This window comes from Cyclopterus lumpus, chromosome 12, assembly GCF_009769545.1.
Source record: "Cyclopterus lumpus isolate fCycLum1 chromosome 12, fCycLum1.pri, whole genome shotgun sequence".
NCBI classification, from domain to species: Eukaryota; Metazoa; Chordata; class Actinopteri; order Perciformes; family Cyclopteridae; genus Cyclopterus; species Cyclopterus lumpus.
This window is the reverse complement of record NC_046977.1, coordinates 11,413,454-11,435,229: the sequence shown is the minus strand read 5'-3', so window position 1 is coordinate 11,435,229 and position 21,776 is coordinate 11,413,454. Positions and strand designations below refer to the sequence as shown.

At 41.1% G+C, this 21,776-nt stretch overlaps 1 protein-coding gene across 3 annotated transcripts in view; it reads left to right on the top strand.

Annotated features, from left to right (window-relative positions):
* Window positions 1-315: 315 nt before the first annotated feature.
* strbp (spermatid perinuclear RNA binding protein) overlaps window positions 316-21,776 on the top strand; it is a 67,647-nt gene continuing 46,186 nt past the window's right edge. For all 3 annotated transcript variants that reach the window (XR_004610650.1, XM_034547547.1, XM_034547546.1), the window contains exon 1: window positions 316-515. The gene's annotated coding sequence lies outside the window, so the exon portion shown is untranslated. The remainder of the gene's footprint in view (window positions 516-21,776) is intronic.

Sequence of the window (21,776 nt, the reverse complement as noted above, 5' to 3'; positions counted from 1 at the left end):
TTCCAGCCTCGATAATAAAAAAAAGATATTGACAGGTTAATTGATGGCGAACATAATCAATAGTAGTCCCCCATTTAATTAAATTAGATGCACTATAAGTGAATGACAGCCTTTGCTACAGCTCGACAGTCTGTATCTGCGGTGTTGTTATTTCACTGTCACTCTTCTGCTCGTCTCAAATGCTTCCTCGGGAAAAAAAAAATACGAATAAACAAATAAACAGACCGATCTTTCGCAGCCCTTACTCGACCGGAATGAATCGACTCAGTCCGCACCTGCGCACTCCCGACAACATTCATCTCTAGGGATCTCGCCCCTTTCTCTTGTCTCGTGCGAGAGCGCAGAAACCAGCAGGCGGCTCCGGGCTCGCGCTCACACAAGCAGTCTGACTTCTCCTCGCTGCGGCTGCACGGTGACAGCTCTCATCGGCTCGCGTTCGCAGGATTTCTTCGCCTCTTTGGATGTCTATGTTTTGGTAGCAGTGGACGGACTATCGGCAACTTATTGCTCACTCCGTAAGTTGGTTGATATTTTCTTTTCTGGCTGTTTTTTTTCCTTCTTCTTCTTCTTCTTCTTCTTCTTCTTCCTCCTCCTGTTTTCACACGCGTGGTGTTCAGCGCTGTCACAACGAGAGGGAACATTCTCGTAGTTTGGGGCTCGTTTGTTTTTATCTCTCTCGCGCTCCTGGTCGATAGAGTTTGAAATGCATTGTCTCGTTATCTGCTCCGTCCTTGCTTGTGCTTCCTCCCCCCGTGGCGAGAACAAAAAGAGGAACTCTACACGTGATGAAACGTTAACTTTCCTCGTGTCGTGGGTCCACTTTGGTGCCATTCGGCGTTCGCGGACGATGTTTTGTTGAATTATCCCTCGAGGGATATATTTCGGAGCCCCGAGGTGGCGGTTTGACTGCAGCTCATCTTTTAAAGCAGGTGTCTGATAGCCCACTTCCGCACTGGGCTGCGAGATATCGATTCAAATGTGAACCCATTGAGGACTATTTTAATATTTGTGTTCGGTTATTAGATGGCCTGCTGGTGTTTTTTTTTTGTTTGTTTTTTCAGCAGGCCTGTTATCTGTCTTTTTTTCTTTTTTGATGTTCAGTATTTTCATTTCCTCTTTTTAATCCCATACGAGATACTGTTTTAGGGAACCAAAAGTAAAGTATTGAAGCAACGTGTTTCATCATCGTGCGTGTGCGTGTGCGTGTGTGTGCGTGTGCGTGTGAGAGAGAGTGTGTGAGAGTATTGCGTGGGTTGTAAGTGAATGACAGAGTATGAAAGAAATCCTGAACTGCCCTCCTTGCTGAGCCGGCTTGTTGGCGTACCTAAACCAGTTAAGTGGGCCGATCCTAAACGAACACCTTATTCTCGCTCTCACAACAAGCACAAAGACCACAAAAGACATCTAATCTCGTCGGTGTGCTGCAGGTAGTAGGCCGATAGACGGCCTGTCATGCAACGCTTCCCAAACACTTCCTCTTCGTGCTGAAACAGCATTATTGTAGATTTGGCATCGTTTCTCATTGTTGTTGTTTTTTTTCATGTTTGGACTGGTTGTGTTTTTGTATTCATTGACTGACTAATTGAGCTGCATTTGGATTCTGTTGCGGTCTATCGGTTCCCATCGACCGTGCTGGTTTTAGGAGTTGATCAGCTCTTTGTGCCCGGTGCTCCCCCAGCTCGACTAATAGCCTGTTGCCTTTGGGTTATTTTTGTTTGCTCTGATTTTGCACTCATGCGTATTTTCTTGTGTGCGTTCATGTGCCTTTTCTGTGATGGACAATTATCCAGTGGCAACTTTCCAAAGTGAGCAAAGTACAAGGAATAGGGCAGCTTGAGAACGTGTGTGTACTTGTGTGGTTGAGTGTGTATGCTGCAGGCCCCAATGAGCACTTTCACAGACTCTTTCTCAAAAGTATTGACTTTGCAGTGAACTCTCTATCAGTATCGATAAGAGGATGAGAAGGAGAGAGAGAGAGAGAGAGAGAGAGAGAGCTTAATATTGTATTTTGCTTTGTCTCCCTCGGCATTTCTTTCCTCAAGGAATGTTTTCTCTTGGTATTTCTCATTTTTATTTCTCCTCATTATTTGGGGAAATGTGACTCATTCCATTTCTTAATGTTCTTGCACAGTTGTTTTATTTTCATTTTGGCATCACTAGCCCCCTTTTGCCCTTTATCCTCTCACATGTCTAAATGAGCCAGACTAGATTTAGTGCATTGTTCGGCCATGTTTAAAAAAAAAAAAAAGTTTGACATTCTATAGCTTTTTTTAATGTTTGATCCTAAGTTTCAAACAGGTGATTGAAGCATGATGGATTTCAATTACTTGATTGGATTTTTAAATTGTTTTAATTCTCCCTAAGGAAACCAGATTCTCAGATTCAGGACACATGGGGGACTGCCACCTATCGGTATACTGAGCATGCACGGCAAAGACAAACACAAATACAGACAGGAAACAAACACTTAGTAGATTGACAATTGGATCACAGCCACAAACCAGAAAAAAAAATTGGTTTTGTCAATCCAATTCCAATCTATTCCAGACTCAGTCAGGTAATAAAAAAACAAAATTTTGTTTGTTTTCAAATCAACTCTAGTCTTGGATTCTGGTTTGCTTTAAGTTATGTTCCTGGGTTAACCCGTTTAGAGTTTCAGTTACACACTCAGTTGCAGATGACTCACAGTTCCAGGAGCATTATGAGATGTCTCTTTTTCCTGCCACTGCCTCTGCAGCGTGTGTGTCCACTGGTGCCCAGTGCCTCTCCGCGAAACTGGAGTCTGCTTACCAGTTCTCAAATTCAAGCATACAGCATCACATTTAGAGTCTCTTCTGGCCAGGAAATGTAGCACTAATCCAATTGGCTGAAGCTTTAGTAAAAGCTTTCCTAATTGGCCGACAGGGCAGCTGGCTGCCAAGGTTCCAGTAAGCACAACAGGGAGTTAGAGGGAGTCCCAGTGGTGCTGTGGTGCAGGAGAGGCTGAACAAAGGGCAGATAGCAGAGAGTGTGCTACTGTTTTGAATATATAGGAAGGACCCATCTGCACCCTGCTGACTCCGATCCATCCATTCAATTTCGACTGTGTAGTTTGCCAAACGCATGCAAATACACACATGCAAACACGTACTGCGCCCACATTCCATCTGCAGGAACAAGAATGAGTTTCGTCACACAAATATGTTTGAGGACATATCAACTGGAAGCCAACTGGCTAAGGTACAACGCCATTAACGCGTGTGGGTGTGCGCATGTGGGTGAGGGGTATTACAAGTCGAAGAGTGGTTCCTTGCAGTGAAAGAAACGCTGCTACGTACCAACATCCACTGCAGCAGTTCCTGTTTCCTTTCACCTCTGTGTGGAATCCAGGAATAGCTCAGAGTGACAGAGATGAGAGAGACAAAGAGGGTCTGCCAGACAGACAGAGAGCGTGAGATGGCCATGTAAGGGTTCCTGCGCCACAGCTTGCACCACCCCACACATACACTGAACCTGAAATGAACTGTTCATGGTTTGGTTTCTCAAGTCACTGTTAACTTGAACTTTGGCATTGTGTGTGTGTGTGTGTGTGTGTGTGTGTGTGTGTGTGTGTGGCTGCTTTACAATGAAACAAAGGAAGCTTTCACCACAAGATGCATTGGGGAACTTGTCATAGTGAGTTCCCTTCAGTGGAATGACTATTTCTGTTTGTGTTCTCATTTTATTTATCTAGCCTATTTGATTAATTAATTTCCCATTAGGCCTATGGCATTTCCCAATGAAAAGTAAACCCTTGACAAAGTTAGTGCTTAACTAGGTACAACTTATACTCATGATTTGCAATAGAAAAATTGTATTTCCTCTTTTTCGTGCACACACCCAACAGTGTTATTATGCGATCCAGTTGGAAATAAACAACATCTTGTGTGGATTCTCTATTAAATATTTCTATTAATATCATCTTAATGAAATCAATATTTTGAATTAATGTAGCTGTTGCACACACGCATCAAAGACCACAGCACTCATTTGGCTTAATATAAAAATTCAATAGTGAAAATAATGGAAAAGCAGAGTTGATACAAATTAGTTTGACCTATTTTCCTCAGAGATTGAGAAAAATATAAAATATACAGTGTAAATATGAATGGTTCTTCAATTAGAAAAAACAGTGAAATCAAAATGACATGCAGCGTGAGTGTGCTTAGCATTATTGATTTGCACAATGAATTCAAAATCAAATATTTACATAATTTAGGGAAAATGCTCCAGATGGCATTGTACACAACTTAATGTTAAGGTGATGGACAGTTGAAGACATTTCTTATTGGATTTGTTACAGTGGAATTTCTTAATTATGTTGTGTTGTTTTCAATTTGATTAATTTATAACCGTCCACATCATCATTTTTGAATACATGGACTCTGACATGTGAAAAGGTGCAGTCACAGATTATGGATTGGGGCTGAAATACAAAGCCTCTTACTTGTGTTGTCGGACATGAATGCCACTTCCTCTTTTGCGCAGATTTTTGTTGATGTTGTTGTCATGTTCTATTTTTAAAAAATCCACCTTTGCATCCTTTTCTCTCTGAGACCTTTTGTTGCGGTGTGCACCATCAAAACTCATAAAAAAAGGTTACGTATACTCCACCCTCGGTGTCGTACAACAACCTCAACCTATTGTTTTTACATTATTATTATTATTATTATTATTATTATTATTATTATTATTATTACAACATTCAGCATAGAGCCTTCCTCTGGCTTTAGCAAAATGATGGCATGCGTGGACACACATATCCACAGAAGGAGTGAATGATCGGTTGCAGAGTGTCTTCAGTTTGACAGTTTGGTATGGGAGGCCCATCTGCTCTGTCACTCAACTACTGTGCCTCACTGAGCGCCACCTCTTTGCCTTGCAGTCGCTCACACGCTGACGGAAACATGTAACGCATTTAGTGCACACATGTTGATAGCCATTTTGCTCAGACCCCATCCGAACTCTGAGCTCTCTCTCTCTCGCACGTACGCACAGACACACAACCTCCCCCTATCCCCCTCCTCTAATGTCCCAGCTCTGCTTACTGCATCAAAAAGAGCTTAGATCAGGGAAACCATAGCTTGCTCTGATGTAGACTTCCTGGAAGATCGGGCTATTTATTCAAACCAAGCAGACCATGTTTGGACTGTGGCTGGAGGGTTTCCAGCTTGAATCCCAGAATGGTTGAACACATTTGGTTGAACCAAACCACTGTGAAGGTGCAGCAGAGCAAGGCAGTCACCTCCCTTTGCGCCAACAAGCGGTTGCAGACCTGTAGTTGTACTGGGATGTTTTTTTTTCTTGCTGGTGCAGCCGTGGCTGTTTTTTTTAATTGTCCGTCCATACCATACTCTAGAGTATAATGGTTCATTTTATTTTTACATAACGCGTGCATGCTGGTAACTTATTACACTGTAATTTATTTAGTAATTTATTTTCCAAATGTCATCGTCATGCTTTCACCAATCACCAATATATGAAAGGCTGTTTGTCGATCACAGTGTGACATGTTGTTTTTATGAGCTTCATCTGTCAATGTTGAGTCTCTACATTCATTTTTCTTATTAATACATTAGACGGAGCAGATGAAGCGTTGTTGGCTACCCATTTTTTATAACAAATATAAAATACTGCCAGCTCATCTATTTGTTGTAGTCGTTAGTGTCAGGATCTGTAGTGTTGTGTCGTGTTTCCTGTCTTATTTTGAAGTCCTTGTCTCTCGTGTCCTCTGTTTCTCTCCACTTCCTGTCCCTGTGATTGTCTGCCCTGTCCCTGATTGTTTCCTCCTGTGTCCAATCACCTGCACCAGCCCTCTGTATTTAAGTCCTGTTCATGTCATTCCCCTTGGTGTGTGTGTGTGTGTGTGTGTGTGTGTGTGTGTGTGTGTGTGTGTGTGTGTGTGTGTGTGTGTGTGTGTGTGTGTGTGTGTGTGTGTGTGTGTGTGTGTGTGTGTGTGTGTGTGTGTGTGTGTGTGTGTGTGTGTGTGTGTGTGTGTGTGTGTGTGTGTGTGTGTGTGTGTGTGTGTGTGTGTGTGTGTGTGTGTGTGTGTGTGTGTGTGTGTGTGTGTGTGTGTGTGTGTGTGTGTGTGTGTGTGTGTGTGTGTGTGTGTGTGTGTGTGTGTGTGTGTGTGTGTGTGTGTGTGTGTGTGTGTGTGTGTGTGTGTGTGTGTGTGTGTGTGTGTGTGTGTGTGTGTGTGTGTGTGTGTGTGTGTGTGTGTGTGTGTGTGTGTGTGTGTGTGTGTGTGTGTGTGTGTGTGTGTGTGTGTGTGTGTGTGTCCGTGTCCGTGTCCGTGTCCGTGTCCGTGTCCGTGTCCGTGTCCGTGTCCGTGTCCGTGTCCGTGTCCGTGTCCGTGTCCGTGTCCGTGTCCGTATCCATCCATCCATCCATCCTGGTTTTTGAAGCCTGTTTTTGGAATCCAGTTTAGCAATAAAGTTGCTTTTTCATCGTTGACGGCGTGCGGGTCCAGTGTTCCTGTCGAGCTGCACATAACAGTTAGTGCCTTGAAAGACATAATCCAGCTCAGTCTGCCTTAATCGGAATTTGACAACAAACAGTGCTAAACACTGGTGGATCGACTTATTTTCTAATCCAAAGAAGCACTTGTTTCCATAATGTAGATCGCACCATCTTTTAGGGTTATACTACCTCCTCGGCCAGTTTTTAAACCTCGTCATGAAGAACTGTAGTCAAGCTTGTCTCCATTCGACTAATCTCAAGCATGCATTTGTGCTGCTTTGAAAGCAACCCACAAGAATAAGTATTGGGACCAATTTTGATTCCTTCACCACACTTTGGCAAAGCATCTCTGGAGAAATGAGGGAAAAAAGCTACTTCTCTCTAAATAAATCTCAATGATGCGTGTCTGCAGGCATCTATCTCTACTACAATGACCCAGTGACCGGTGTTAGCAGATTAATTGCTGCTTTCATGTTAAGCTGTGGCATATCACCCCGTAATTGGTAATGGAGATTATCAGTGAGATGCTGCGTGTGTGCACAGTGGTGTGCTAGATTTCTTTATCTGATTAGCAGGTTTATCTAATAAAGTAGTATTTATGGGATTCTTGTCTCTCCTCTGCACACACACCAGCCCACACTGACTGAGCGGAGGAAGAGGATCACATAGAGTGCATGTCTGCAGAGCCGCATGTTCATGAAAAATGGTATTATATATATATATATATATATATATATATATATATATGCATATATATATATATATATATTCATATATATATATATATATATATATATATATATATATATATATATGCATATATATATATATATATATATATATATATATATATATATATATGCATATATATATATATATATATATATATATATATGCATATATATATATATATATATATATGCATACATATGTATGTATGCATACATATGTATGTATGTACAGCATTAGTACAGCATTAGTGACAGTAAACAGATGATTATGCTCATTATGTGTCTGCGTTACTTCACGGACACACAGTGTAGAATCAAAGATATTAATGTACAGTAGACACACATACTTGTGTCATATACCTCCGAGCTTATGAGGTGTATCCACCTGTGTTTGTTGTGCCTGGGGATGATGGGGATAAAAAGGATGCAACAGACACACACACACCTGTGAGCAGACACGTAGCTGGAAGCTTCACCATATTTCTCCTGAGATCCTTTGGAGCCACCATCGTCATCATCGTCTCACTCCAGGACACACATGATTGTCGGCCTGACTTGCGTACGTGCAGCCACCACTCAGCCAGCTGTTTTGTTTGTGTGTGTGTGTGTGTGGTAAAGGAAAGACTGGAGAGCAAGAGACGTTTGAATGTGCAGAAATAGTTGCATTGTTTTAGATTTTTTTGTGAAATATTGAAATATTTACACTCATACACTCACAAACTAAATTCATGACTTTGGCATCAAATAGTCATACTAATGTATTTCAGTAATCTTTTGTCAGTGAGGACATATTTTTGCTTTAAAACTTTCCACTAGGCCTCAGTTGATGTGTATTCCACACTTTACACTCAGCTGTGGGTTTTATGTGTAGGTGGGGAGAGTAAGAGCCACATGAATACAATAAATAGCTAACTAATAGAATAATGATACAGATAATATTGAGAAAAAGAGCTTTGTAAGTAAGTAGTGTTTTTTCGAAGAACTCTGTAAACTGCACTCTGTTGTGTGAACCATACCCAGGCTAGTGTGGGATGTACCTTGCATTGCAATAAATACATGTTATGCTTTTCATCCACAGCTCATTAGAGCTATACTCTCTCTCGCCTGCCCAAACGCAGAAAAACAGATTGAAACCACACTAGCTCGAACATGCATGGTGAACTCGTGATTGCAAACCGACTTGACTGACAGGTGTAGCTTTGATTGGTGAGCACTCATAAAGAGGTCCATTTCAAAGTCGAGCTATAGCAACACCAATGTCAGGCTCTTCTGCACCATCAGTCCACTTGCAGTATTCCTATCTATCAGCCCGAGCAAGTGTGGGCATGACATCGTTATCATCAAGTCGGCACCTTTCTTCACAAATGACTCGCTGACTAAGAGACATGACACCTCAAAAAAGTGTCTCCCTGAAACACTTCCCAATCTCAACTGACACAGTCTGCCTGATATCGTGTCATGATCTTTCTAGCACGAGCTCCACTTACAGGAAATTGCAACACCAGAGAGTTCTGCCAGTCAAGGCCCAGTACCCTTTGTTAGCAGCTCTAGTAAGAGGACCAAACTGTGCTCGGCTCAAAAATGATAGAGAGGTCTGACATGTCGCTGGGGGCCTTTTTAGTTATCAGTAAATTAAAATTGAGTCCTCAAAAAGGGGCCAGCGTAGAGCTGCTAAACAGGGGTGATGTGATTGGCTGCTGCAAAAGAGAACAATGCAAAGAACATGACTCGTGCTCTTCAATCTAAGAGAAATATGTTGAGCATTGCTTTAGAAAACACTGCAATCTGCTGAGGTGTAGTCTCTCTCTTAAGTCATACTGATCTTACAACAAAACATTGTTATCAAGCCAGTCATCTGAACATCAGGAAACCTTTTCCAAAGCAGAACAATTATCTTCCCATGTGGTTTCCTGTGAGTGGTGTATCCGAGAAAAGAGGCCTTTTTTTTAAAGAATGATGTCATAATATACTGTGAGTTGTATTATATTATGTGACTCATAACTTGATCAAACCATGCATGCAATGGGTGCTGTCTGCAACTGTACCAGCTGCTGGTGAGTCCATGTGGGATTATGCATGTTGTGTAGCTTAGCTGTTATTTGCCATTTTTGACTAAATTAAAACTATTCTGTTTTACTCTGGTGAACTTTGCTCAATATTCTATTTAGTTAGGATGTTTGCTCTCCATGGTGCTGAAGTTCTCTGTTGTATTGAGAACTTAAGCTTTGTTTGTACTCGCGCTTGGCGCCATAGCGCGAGCCGCCGCAGACGGAGTGCAAGCTCAGAGTATGTTCGGAAGCGCTTATACTTTGCACTGTGCGCTGCATTATTCTCCAAAATGCCAGAGGATGTACAAACAAAAAGAACTGAAGACTCAAAAAGACAATGAAGGTAACTCATAGATATGCCCATGTAATGTAGTTGTAACCGGTAAAAGCCATAAACTAACTTGCACAATGCCGAGGAGGGATTGTAATTATCTGTAAACTCATATCTCATATTCATGGACAACTTTATTGCCTTTGCACAAGCCCTGTACATGAATAAGTCATGCTTTATAAGGAAGCAAATGTTGAACAATTTGATTTGGTGAGAAAAATATATACTCAAATGAAGATTTGAAGTCCACCTGTTTCTAAAGTATTTAAAAGTGAATTTGCCTTCTTTGTATAATCCCACAATATGTCAATCCTTTTATCAGTTAACTATTTATGACGGTCACATGATCTAATGCCAAAGTCCAACCATTCAGAGGTGCACGACCAAGCGCTAGTCAATATTTCCGTTGTTCAAATTGCTTCTGTACCAGTTACTCGATATCAGAAATGCATATGTACCTCCAAATATATTTTTATTACTTAACAGTTGCTGTTCATTGGCTGGTACTTGGACTTGTTGGCTGTTCTGTCATGTTAGCCTTTAGGTAAACATGATTGGGTTGTTTGTAGTGTGTCATTGATCTGCTTCTCTCTGCTGTTATGTCAGGCTTATTGTCCATGTCGCTTAACATTGAATCCATGCTACTCAGGACTACTTTTGAGCACTGCACAGGTGGGTTTTAGATCTCATACCTTAGACCATGACGGTTATTTATGACTCCCTAGATATTTTTGGTTTGAATATTTAACTGACAATATTACTAGTCATTTATCAGACCACTTTGGTAATTTTTAAAAACGAGTATTTCAGCATTAAATTGGTTAATGGTAAAATATTTTTATCGTGTTCTTTTTTTCATTTTTTTTTCGCTACTTGGGATGGAAACTGGGCACATGTATCTGTGTTCACTTTAAATATTAATTTATTGGAGCATCACAAGGCCTGTCATATTTATGCAATGATTTGTGTTCCAGGAAAGCCAAAAGGAGGGAGACGGAAACTCAGAGTTGGTCCACATAATTAAGTGAAATATATGATATTAAGCGATGCAGGTGGAGGCTGTCGCTGATTGGGAATCCATGGCAGGTTTTATTTCCGCCATTGGCGTCACTATCGTGGAACTGTAGGTTGCTTAATGCTAAAGAGAAGATGTAGACCACGAGGAGAGCAGCAAATGACTTTCAGGGCATGTCAGGGGGGAAAAGCTGAATATCAAGCGTGTAAATGGGTTGTCTTAACAACTCTCCTTCACCAGCAGAGGAGCTGCAAACCGGTCCGAATGAGGTAAACATCCCCTTTGGGACATCTCGGTTTCATGCCAAAAAAACAAGGCGTGTTTGAGTCATTGACCGACCCAAACGACCAGCAAATTTGAGAGGCGAGCTATATTCCAAATCAGATTTCTAAACGATATTTAAAGGTGCATGAAAAAGACATCAGCCGAGAAACATTGCTATAGCGCAGGCGCATCATCCTGTGTTAGCGAGCATAATTTTACTCCTGCTCTTTTCCATGAACGGGGTCTTGATTTGATGATGTTAATCAGTGTGAGGGAATTAAGGTTAAGCGATTGTCTTTTTGGAGAAATTCACGGTCCAGCACAATGTGGTCATTGGAGAGGAAGGGAAAGAGGCAGTAGCACTCAGTGTTGGCAGGCACATAGGGAACAGAGGCTGTCAAATGTGTCACAGTATTTGGGGTCTGATCATGATGGGATAGTAAGTGGCTTCACTCTCGTGTTTTATTCATATGCATCCTGCATATTCTTTTCAATATATTTTTGGGATTGTTGATTTTTCAAGGCGAGATAATATAGAACTATATTATCTCGCCTTGACAAATCGAATGATCTATTCTTGTCGTCACTCAACGTCATTCATGATTATTTGATCACTGCGACACAGATTAGTGACTTTCTGCTTGTGCTCCTTATGATTAGCGGCTCTACCTTTAGCCACCTGTGCTGTGTGTTTTGTGTTTTGAAAGTCTGTATTGGTGTGATACTAGCTAAGTGTCAAATGTCAAATACTTTGCGTGCCCATCATATTTTCCTTTAAACATTGCAGTCACCATGAGATTCATAACATTGTTTATTGTTAATTTGGTAAATCCAAGCAGGCACAACACATATAGACGGATCAATGTATGTGTTAGATTCTAAAACGGCATCGCTAGATATACAATGTTTCTTACACAACATATACAAACTAATTTCACTGTTAAAAGGCATCCATGCTACATAGAAAGCCTCTGACTTTTCTCACAAGATGTTAACCATAACCAGCCAGATGTGTAATGCCAGCACATGTGGTTGTTTCAGCACTGAATGAACAGCGCTGTTATCAAAGAAGACAGAAGTCCATTCTCTCACTCTGTGTGGTGGCAGTCAGACTTGAGACTTCATCTGTGGATTATGTGTAGGCTGTTCTCTAATCTGTGTCTATTTACTAAACTGTTTCCCGGTAAATGCACACACACACACACACACACACACACACGGGTCTATAAGCACTATGTAAGTCAGAGATGGCGGCTTAAGGAGGGTGTGTTGCATTTCCAAGCAAGATGTTTCTTAAAGAGCAACGTCCCAGTAAAGATGGAATATTTTAAGTTAGCTAAACTCTTGTTCAGTCATAAAATGTCTTTATAGCTTTAATGCATATGGACTTTAAACCTTTCGGCAAGTGGATTGTAAACAATGCACAGCAGCGGTTTGCCAATTTGTTGTTCCTTTGATTCAACTAGTACGGAGGTGCTGAAATAAAAGGAATTGAGTACACGTGTTTTGTACTCGTGGCGTTCAGCTCACTGTCTCAGGGCTGTGGTGCAGTAGAGTTATACATAATTATCATGGACACACTCTCATAACAATATATTTCATTGCAAGACAGATATGTTTATTGTCCCAGGAGCTTCTGCATTAGTTTTGTGTTTTTACTTACTGCATATACAAATCGATATCAATGTCACAATAGAGTATTGAGCAGTGTTGTTTACAGTATTCAAATGCATAAAAAGACCATTGACTATTATCACAGTTACAAAAATGCCATCAATAAAAAGTATAAAATACTGTACAGTTTAATATCAATATTTGTTTTAAGTAACAACTATAAATATCGCATGAATTACAAGTTCTTGAATTGTAAACTTCAAGCCTCCTTAAGGTTTTTGTACAAAGGTTTTTGTGCAATCTTCCATCTATAACACATAGAAGGCTTACAGAGCGACACAGTGCTTCCCTCAGTGACCCTGGTTAGTTATGTGCTTTCAAAGATCTACTGTAGCAACACTGTAGTGCAGTGTTTCCTCAACCAAAGGCCTCCACATGACCTGGGTAATATAGTGTTTTATGTTCATTAGGAAACACTCTCTCTGGGCCCTCTGTTTAAGAGACTGCACAGTCCCACTGCACCATTAAGATATGAGTTATTCAACCCATAAGCATTTCTCCTCTTCCATTCCATAAAACACATCAACGCCCGGGTCACCGTTGTCGCCATCACATGTGCATTCCAGTTCACAGGCGCATGATGTTGTTGTTTTTGCTCAAACAGCAGGTGGTTTAGATACAAAGACGTGGACGCCTGGAGCACTGCTGCAGTGCATTACATATGCTGTAGTCAGCTCAAGCTATTTCTGTAGCCCCCAGTCGGCCAGCCAAGAAGCAGCCCTGCCCATTTCAGACCAACCCTGCAGGTTAATCCATTGAGGCCTTAAATTCTTCATAATTTTAAGCTCTGTACGCATTTTAAGTAGCTCTATCCAGGCACATGAGTGTATTAATTCATTGCGGAGATTGGCTAATCTGCACATAGTTAACAAGAGAGATTATAAAATGGCAGGAACATGCCAAGTAAAAAGAACAGAGAGGTGAAGGTTTGCTTGATTGTAAGCAGTAGATTGACCTTCACCAAGAAACCATTTGCATAATACATACTTTTTTTACATTATTGCTTTCCATTGCCGAAGAAATGACATGTGACTACTTGAGGTAATGAGAAAATACACAGGTGGGAATTCCCCGTGTGCAAGAGCGCTCCCATATTAATTTGTCTTCTAGACGTGGCTCACACACATACAGCCGAGCTGGTGCAGTATGTACAGTAGCCTGATGAATAGTCTGCAAAATAGTTAGAATGCTTACAGCGGTCTTCATCAATAAAGATTTTAATTACTGCTCAGAATTGCTGACCCACTCACAACATATGTTTTATGGCTTGCTTTTATAGCTGCGCTGTTACTCAGGGAACAGTAAAAAAACAAAACAGAAACACAGCAGACCAGGAAATATTTGGTGCAGGGGATTACATTTCATAGATTAAACAACTGTGAGAGAAACTATAAAATGCTTCAGTGTCTTTGTAATTTTCCATCTAAAAATAGGTACAACTTTGAGAATAATTCCATATGGTTGGTTTTGTCCAGTTATGTAAACCAATAATCTTTAATCCTCAGATCACAGGAGCTGTATGAACACTAAAAAGAAGCGGCGGTTCATCAGATACAGAGCGTAAGAAGATGATGCGTTTTAGGAAAAGTTTAGAGATGGTATTATGCTCACATTTAGCTAAGCTGTTTCCAGGTGCATATGATATTTCCACATAGCTACTTGATGGGTAGGAAGACGTGGAGAGAAATAGAAGAGGTGCTGAACATGCAAAGAAGATTTGAGTGGACATAATGTATAAATAATAGGACTGAATAAAATAGGGCAAAGTCCTGATGGAGAGAGGAGAGACCAAGGAAAATGTGTCTGACATGGAATGGTGTGCACAGCAACGTGTGACCAAACATTTTTATTGCTGTAAATTAGTCTTTGAAAATAACCAAATAAAAATTACATTAAGCGAGGGTTATGGCAGCCCAGTAAATTAGCAGAAAGTGAGTACGCGAAATCACATTAACCAGTGACTGACTTTGTCCCGGTGATAATAATACAGACTGCAATAAAGTAACTCAAGTTCCTCCATCCTTCTTATTCCGACTGTCCATTATCATCGGTTATGAATGCGTCACATTTGCTTAACTGCTGGACAATAAATGCGGTATTATAAATAGATTAAGTGGCAATGTAATACACGCCCTGTTTTATTCACCCATTTCATGGGATGTGTTTAGAAAAGGGAAAGGAAGGCTGAGAGAGGTTAATTGCAAGAGGGGAACTCGGGAGCGGAACGCCAGAGAGGCTCGCGTATGTGATGAAGTCGAGGTTGTGTTTATTAGCAGAGGAGTGAAGGGAACGCGCGTGTAAACAGGGGGAACCAGTAAGAACAGAGGAAAGAAGATCGATGGATACATGGATGGATAGATTAGATAAACAAATGCATAGAACAGATGTGCACAGAGATGCCTCTCCGCTGGGGTGAAGAGAGGGAGAGAGACTGACTTCTGCTTCACACTGATAGCACAGACTGAATCCATGTGAAACTCCTCTCTCTCCTCCCGCTCTCTCTGTCTGTGGGAATTCTCTGACCCAGTTAGCTCCTCCACCAGGCAGCAGCAGAGTTATTTTTACATATTAACATGAAACAATACTCTGTCCTCTACCCGTCCTCCCCTCATCGGTATGCTTCCTTCTGCTCCTCTCCTCCTCCATCTTAGTTCCCATCCTTTCCTTCTCGCACCGTCCCATGCTTTCCCCTCCTCTTTTCTGTATTGCTTCTCTATTTGCTTTGATCCGTTGTCCTCCTTTAGAGACTCCCTGCTTTTGTTCGCTGGTATTCCGGCATCTTGATGGCAATGTGACCACAATAACTAGCAAAATGGCAGAAAATTGTGCACATAAACAAAAGCAAATCATCAATACAATTAGGACAGGTGTTTAGATATTAGTGCCACATTTAGAATTATACTTATGGGACTTTATTTGATACTCTGTAGCACAACTAGTGAAGGAGCAATGATTCAGAGTTTAAATTTCACTGCAAATACACATGCAGTATGATATCCCATGATACCATACAAACACACAGCCACAGTGTCAGGCCTGTCTAAGTTATTCAGATGATGTTCACTTCACAATACCCATAGCACATTAAAATTAATAGACATCCCAGCTTCACTTCATGTATCTGTATTTTCCTCCTCTCCTCTCCTCTCCTCTCCTCTCCTCTCCTCTCCTCTCCTCTCCTCTCCTCTCCAGAGAGTAAAGGGACAGAGAGTGGTTGCAGGTGTAGACAGGTCATCTATTCGCCTCCTAATGATGACGGATGGCAGGACTGCAGAGAGCAAAGTGGAGCGATGCAGGGAGATAAAGAAATAGCAGAGTAAGAGAAGACTGTTTATATTTGTCAGCTGGCGGGCAGACGGTGGGAGTTTTAGTGATATGTTGATCCTCAAGTGTTTATATCATTCTTGTTATCTGTACCTGATAGCACACACACAGGCTCACACACAGGCACACTCACACACACACATTATTTTTCTCGTGTTTTTTTTCTCACCAACTCGTGGTAGTTTCACAAACAGTGCTGTACTCTGTTTCTGTATTTTAGTGGCATACTTTTTCTAAAATAAAACAATTCTCTCCCTGAACAGATGTTTGTTTGGTTAACATCAAATCCCTGTATTTTGGGAGATAATCATATTACCTTATAGTAAAAGGAATCCTATATGTATAGCAAACACACTCCAAGAGCTACAGGCTACTGACAACAAGTATAACGATTAACACTTTTCTTTTAGTACTGTTTGTTTTCAGGGCCTCATCAAACGCAGAATAAACAATAGATACAATAAGGACTAATGCTACTTCTAATTATTATTGTTATCATTCAGTTTTTCAAGCCCAAGATGAGGTCTTCAAATTGCTTGTTTTGTCCGACCAACGGTCTAAAACCTACATTTATTTAAATTTATAAGCATATAAAGCAACAAATACTCACATTTAAGAAGCTACAGCCATAACGTAGTCATCAAAACACAATACCTTTTGGTATTGTACATTTTTACATTCGAGAAGTTAATAACGGATGGAGTAGAGGCCACACTCTGGCACCACAAGAGAAGCCAGGTTTTTGCTCTTTAGATATGGTGTCGGGCTGAATGGGAAAACACGTGTTGGGTCACAAGCAATCGCATCCGCCACACTCCGGCCACTTTCTCCCTCTCCTAGCTCGTCTCACCTCCCTTTTATCTGACAGCGTCCCGTCTCAGACGTCCAATAGGAGTGTGAATGTAAGGTTGACTTATAGGAAGTGTTACCACACATCATGCACAGACACAGTGGTACAGTCTCAACCTTCCAATAGTACAGACAAGGAGGCAGGCTGTAGCTATGGCAACCCAGGGAGAAGAGACATGATTGGGCAAGGCTTGAATTTGGCAAGTGCTACTGTATGAAGCCCAGGGCGCGACTTAGTCACTCTTTCTCATTTGGTGCGCGTGTGTTGAGGCTTCTCTTCCTCACTCCCCTTCCTGTCTGTCTTTTTCATGTTCGGTTTGATCGCGCCGGCCGTTGTCAGGCTGTTAAGTGATAGATCTGGGTGAGCTTTTTCCCTGCAGCATGGACTATAAACCTGGAAAAAGACAGAATGGCATTCATTGGTTGCATTAACTTGGGTGGCTAATTGAATAAAATCCAATGCAGGGAGATACAAAGTGGCAGCAGACTAGAATCAAATAGACCAAGTAAGCCCAATGTTTCATCCCCAGTTTTGACAAGATATTGTCTCTGTGACATTGACGGTTTTATTACCCTCTTTTGTCCTTTCTTACTATATCAGATAGGATCTTTGTTTTTTGATTTGTACCTGTCTTCTCCGATTGATTCATTAAAAAAGGTGGAGAATGCCCGTCTCGATTTCCCACAGTCCAATGTGACGTCTTTCATTGCTTGTCTTTTACAACTAACAAAATATAAAAATAGTTGCAGTTTCTGTTGATCAATTCATCAGTTAATCGATTATTTGTTTGATAAAATACTATACTCGAATAGAGGATCCCCAGCAGTTTTTTAAATACTTATGCACTACGTCCCATTAGTTTAATTTCCACTAATACAAAACAACACTTTCTCTATCACACAACATGCTGTCAGCCACAAATGAGTTCTTCCTATAACCTCATCACATGATGGTGTTTTCTATGTTCTTTCCTTGGTGTAGCAGCCTTCAATGCTGCATTGGTGTCCAGGGTCCTATGTGTGTGTTCTGCTGCAGAATGGGTCAGTGTTAAAGGGCCGCTGAACGTAGACTCATTTGTGATTTTAGGGGCCCAAGCCTATATGTACAAGGGTGCTCACAAACCACCATCAATTGCTGTAGCATAGTCTTTATTGATGTTTGAAACTGAGGGTCTGTGTGTGTGTGTGTGTGTGTGTGGACTTTGTGCATGAATGTATGAATAGATGTGTCCTAGTTCAGAACAGTGTGTGTGGTGTTTTTTTTCCATTCGAGGCCTGGCTCAGTGTCTCACCAGCTTTGCTTGAACCAACAGAGTAACTCTACCAGAATTGATGTGGCTGTCCGTGAACCTCCCGGATCATTTTAGCTCTCAAAAGTTTGGTCACCAGATCATTTCTTTCACAAGAGAAGGCTTTTCGATGTCTCTGAGCACTCGCTCCTCGGGAATAAGAAGATGCAGTCGGCAACAAATAACTCTGCAGTGGCCGCCTGCGTCTCTGTACTCTGTTAAATTGTGTTTATAGTTGAGTGGAAGGAGGTCACGCACAAGAATGAAGAACAACAGGCTGAACCTGGAAACTCCCTGTCTGCTCTCCACTTTCCTTCTCATCTGCTTCCCACCTTCTTTCTCTGAACCTATACGCTCTACCTCTCTCACCTTGCATTAGGAGCGGATGGGTAACTTTGTTTCTCGTCCTTTATCATCCCATTTCACTGCTGCATTCTGTTCTTTGTCGTAGCTCCGGAAGGGATGCAAACATGTTTTTTTATCAGATATTGTACACACTAGCTCGTTCTGTCTTCACACCTACCTCCCACCGGCACCCACTCTCCATCCAGCTGCAACCCAGCTCACCCGTCACCCTCTACTTGTTTCCTGATTTGAATTCTAAAGCCAAGGCTAAGTCTCAATATGAGCCTGCCTCATATTGGATATATAGGGCTTCCTCCACTGTTGTTATGCACGTGTGTCTTTGTGTGTAATGAAAATGAGTTATGACGGAAATTATCTGGATTAGGATTACATGGAATATTTTCAAATTAAGGCATACTCTCTCACATCCTAATTACTATTAAAACGGGTTTGCCATTTAAATTGTATTTCACAAATTGAATAGCCAAACTTCATATTTTTATAAAAATAAAAATATGAAAGCACTCAGTGTCTCACAGTGAGCACGAGTAATATGCTTCTCATGTAAATCCCACTCAGGTGCCAGGCTAAAGAAACTCTCAATGACCACATTTTCACTGACTGCAGTGTTAATAAAATAATCTGATTTATGATTGATAGAATGCTCGAGAATTAGCATGTGTGATTAACTTTATAATAATAATAATAATTAGTCCTGGAGCTATACCAAACATAATGCAGTGAGGGTTAGAGACAACACAGTCACGGTATCATATTGTAAAATAACAGCAGATAACAAACACGCTGGACTGAAATAGCACAGGGAACCTGAGAGTCGTTGACTTGACAGAAGAGACTCAAAGACTTACTTTTGTGTTTGTCATGAAGAAACTCGAGAAAGTTCATAAGTTTCTTGTGAAGGCTGAAATGTGGTGAAACGTGTCCCATGAACTCAGGGGCTGTTGGTGAGTGCCTTCTCCTTCTCGTGTGAGGAAATGAACAGCTTAAAAGGTGGGGCTGACTCATAGAACTGGTGAGCACTTGGTTTTATTCAAGGAGGTAGATGGCGAGTGCTCTGCCGTGGGGGGGGGGGGGGCTCTCACGCAGCGCGTGGACCAGAATTCACAGCAGACACACAGACCCCTTCATCTGAGTGTTTATCGTGGCTCGTGTACTTGTGTTTCCTCGTTGGTGTGTGTACTTTTCTCTGTTCACGCGTGCGTTTTCAGATACTTTCCCCCCCAGCTGGTCTGATTAGAAAATGCAATCAGGGACACTGGCAATCTGTCACTAACAAGCTCAATGTCTTCCAGGTTGTGTTTTATACACCGAGTCAGGTTCTTTTACCACCTACTGCAGCATACAATGATGTCTTTGTTTACGCTCCATTGCACCGCGGCCTCTCAGTTTGACACGGAGCTTCTTATTTCTCACTGGCAGTAATGGTTTACAAATGAGATGTGAAGGATGGTCAAATTAGATAATGCTGTCGGCTGGAGGTTTATTTTTCTTTCTCTATTGAGAACACGTGACAGTCACTGGAGACCATTATCTGACAGTACGTCTCCATTACCCCTCCTCCCTCTAGTGCTCTGCCACAAAAGGAAGAAATACAAATCTGTGATATGAGCTTTTTTATATTCTTTGTCTTTAAACGGCTTCACCACGCCTGATAGAGGTGTGAAAAATGATGTTCACGCCAAATCTACATTCCATTCTTTAACTCTACCTAAAAACATCTGCCGGGTTTTCTGGGAAAAAATAGATTAGAATAGATTATTTTTAGATATGATATAAACACCTCTCAACACAGTGTGGCTTTATACAGCTGTTTTGTTTGTGATCTGATTCATATGGTCATTCTATAATGAATATGATGAACATTTGTTCGTATCAAACAGATTACTGACTCAGTTTGAATGATGATCAATCTTTGGCTTGCAAAACAATGATCATTTTCATTCATGATTTACTTGTAATGGGGATTTTTACCAAAGACATGAACTGTCAAACTGTTTCCCAGCTGTGCAACTGGCCAAAGTACACACACATAATTAAAACAATGTTGTAATTAAATTGAATTAGTCAGTAGACATTACTCAAATAAATACATTCAATATCAAAGAGTTTACAAGTATGATTTATTTGATCTTGATATGGTATTATTAAAACTAACTGCGATGGTGTTGATTGCTCATACAGCATTGTCTAGTTCTACAGGAAGATTAATTGTTTGTGTGCGTGCGGTGTACTTGTAAGTTTTGTGTGTGTGTGTGAGAGTGTAAGACTTGTGTGAATAGACAGTCTGGGACTGGAAACCAGTTTGTCTTGAAGAAGCATGGCTCTACACCAACCGACACCCACCTGTTCTATTAAACGAGGTGTGACTGCTTCCCCAAACAACACAAATACCGCAGAACTCTTCTGCTTTGATTTTCTTGGCTCTGGTACTGCGTCTCATATTTTTAGCAGGGAGCACCAGCGTCTGCTCGTTGTATCAGGTTAGTCAGGATCACCAGTGTCAGACTTTGCTCCACAGGGAGGGACCGGTAGTACTTACCGTTTGTATTATTTATTGTATTTTATGCACTGTAATGTACTGGATAAGGATAAGGATTTCACACATTTCTTAACTACACTCATAAATAATGAAACGAGCAGTTTGATATTTCTCAGGAGTCAGGGTTGTTCTTATTGATTTTACAATAAGGCAAATTAAACCCAACAAGATCATTTAATTACGTGACCCTGTTCATCCGTTAATGGAGCCTAAAGATGTTTTAGCTAATAGAAGAAAGGAGACGATCTGAAAACCACAACTTTTAATGAAATTAATGTTCAGAAAGTAAAATGTGAAAAATTATACAACATTGATTGACAGCGCAGGCAGGTCTTCAGTGTCACTGTAGCTTTGTTTCACACCTAAGTCTCAGATGACTATGAAAATGGTAGTCAGGACAATGGTAGGAGGTTCACTGGAGGATAGAAGTGCCTGAAATCTATAGGGCTTTACAGTTAGGGTTGCCAGGTTGCCATTGGCATCCATTTTGAGAAATTGGCAAACAATTCTTGGCCTTTAGTTGCCACTTTTTAACACGGACAGCACAAAAATATAAAATAAAATGTATCTTGTATTATTGATGTTTCCAAGACGGAGCCAGACCAAGCTGCATGTGACAACGCTGCATGTGTGTTCAATGGTGTGCACATCTGTGTGAGACAACGGTGAAGCAAATCCGATTGTTTGACTACGAGGTCAAAAGTCTGATTAACCCGACAATGAACCAAAAAACCTGAACAAGAAACAAAGAGGACATTTGTGAATTATTGGGAGGTGAAGAGGTGACTGCAGAACATGTACAACATGCACATGATATGTATACGTGTCACATTTTTATTATTAAGCTGATGTATAACTTGCAGAGTATC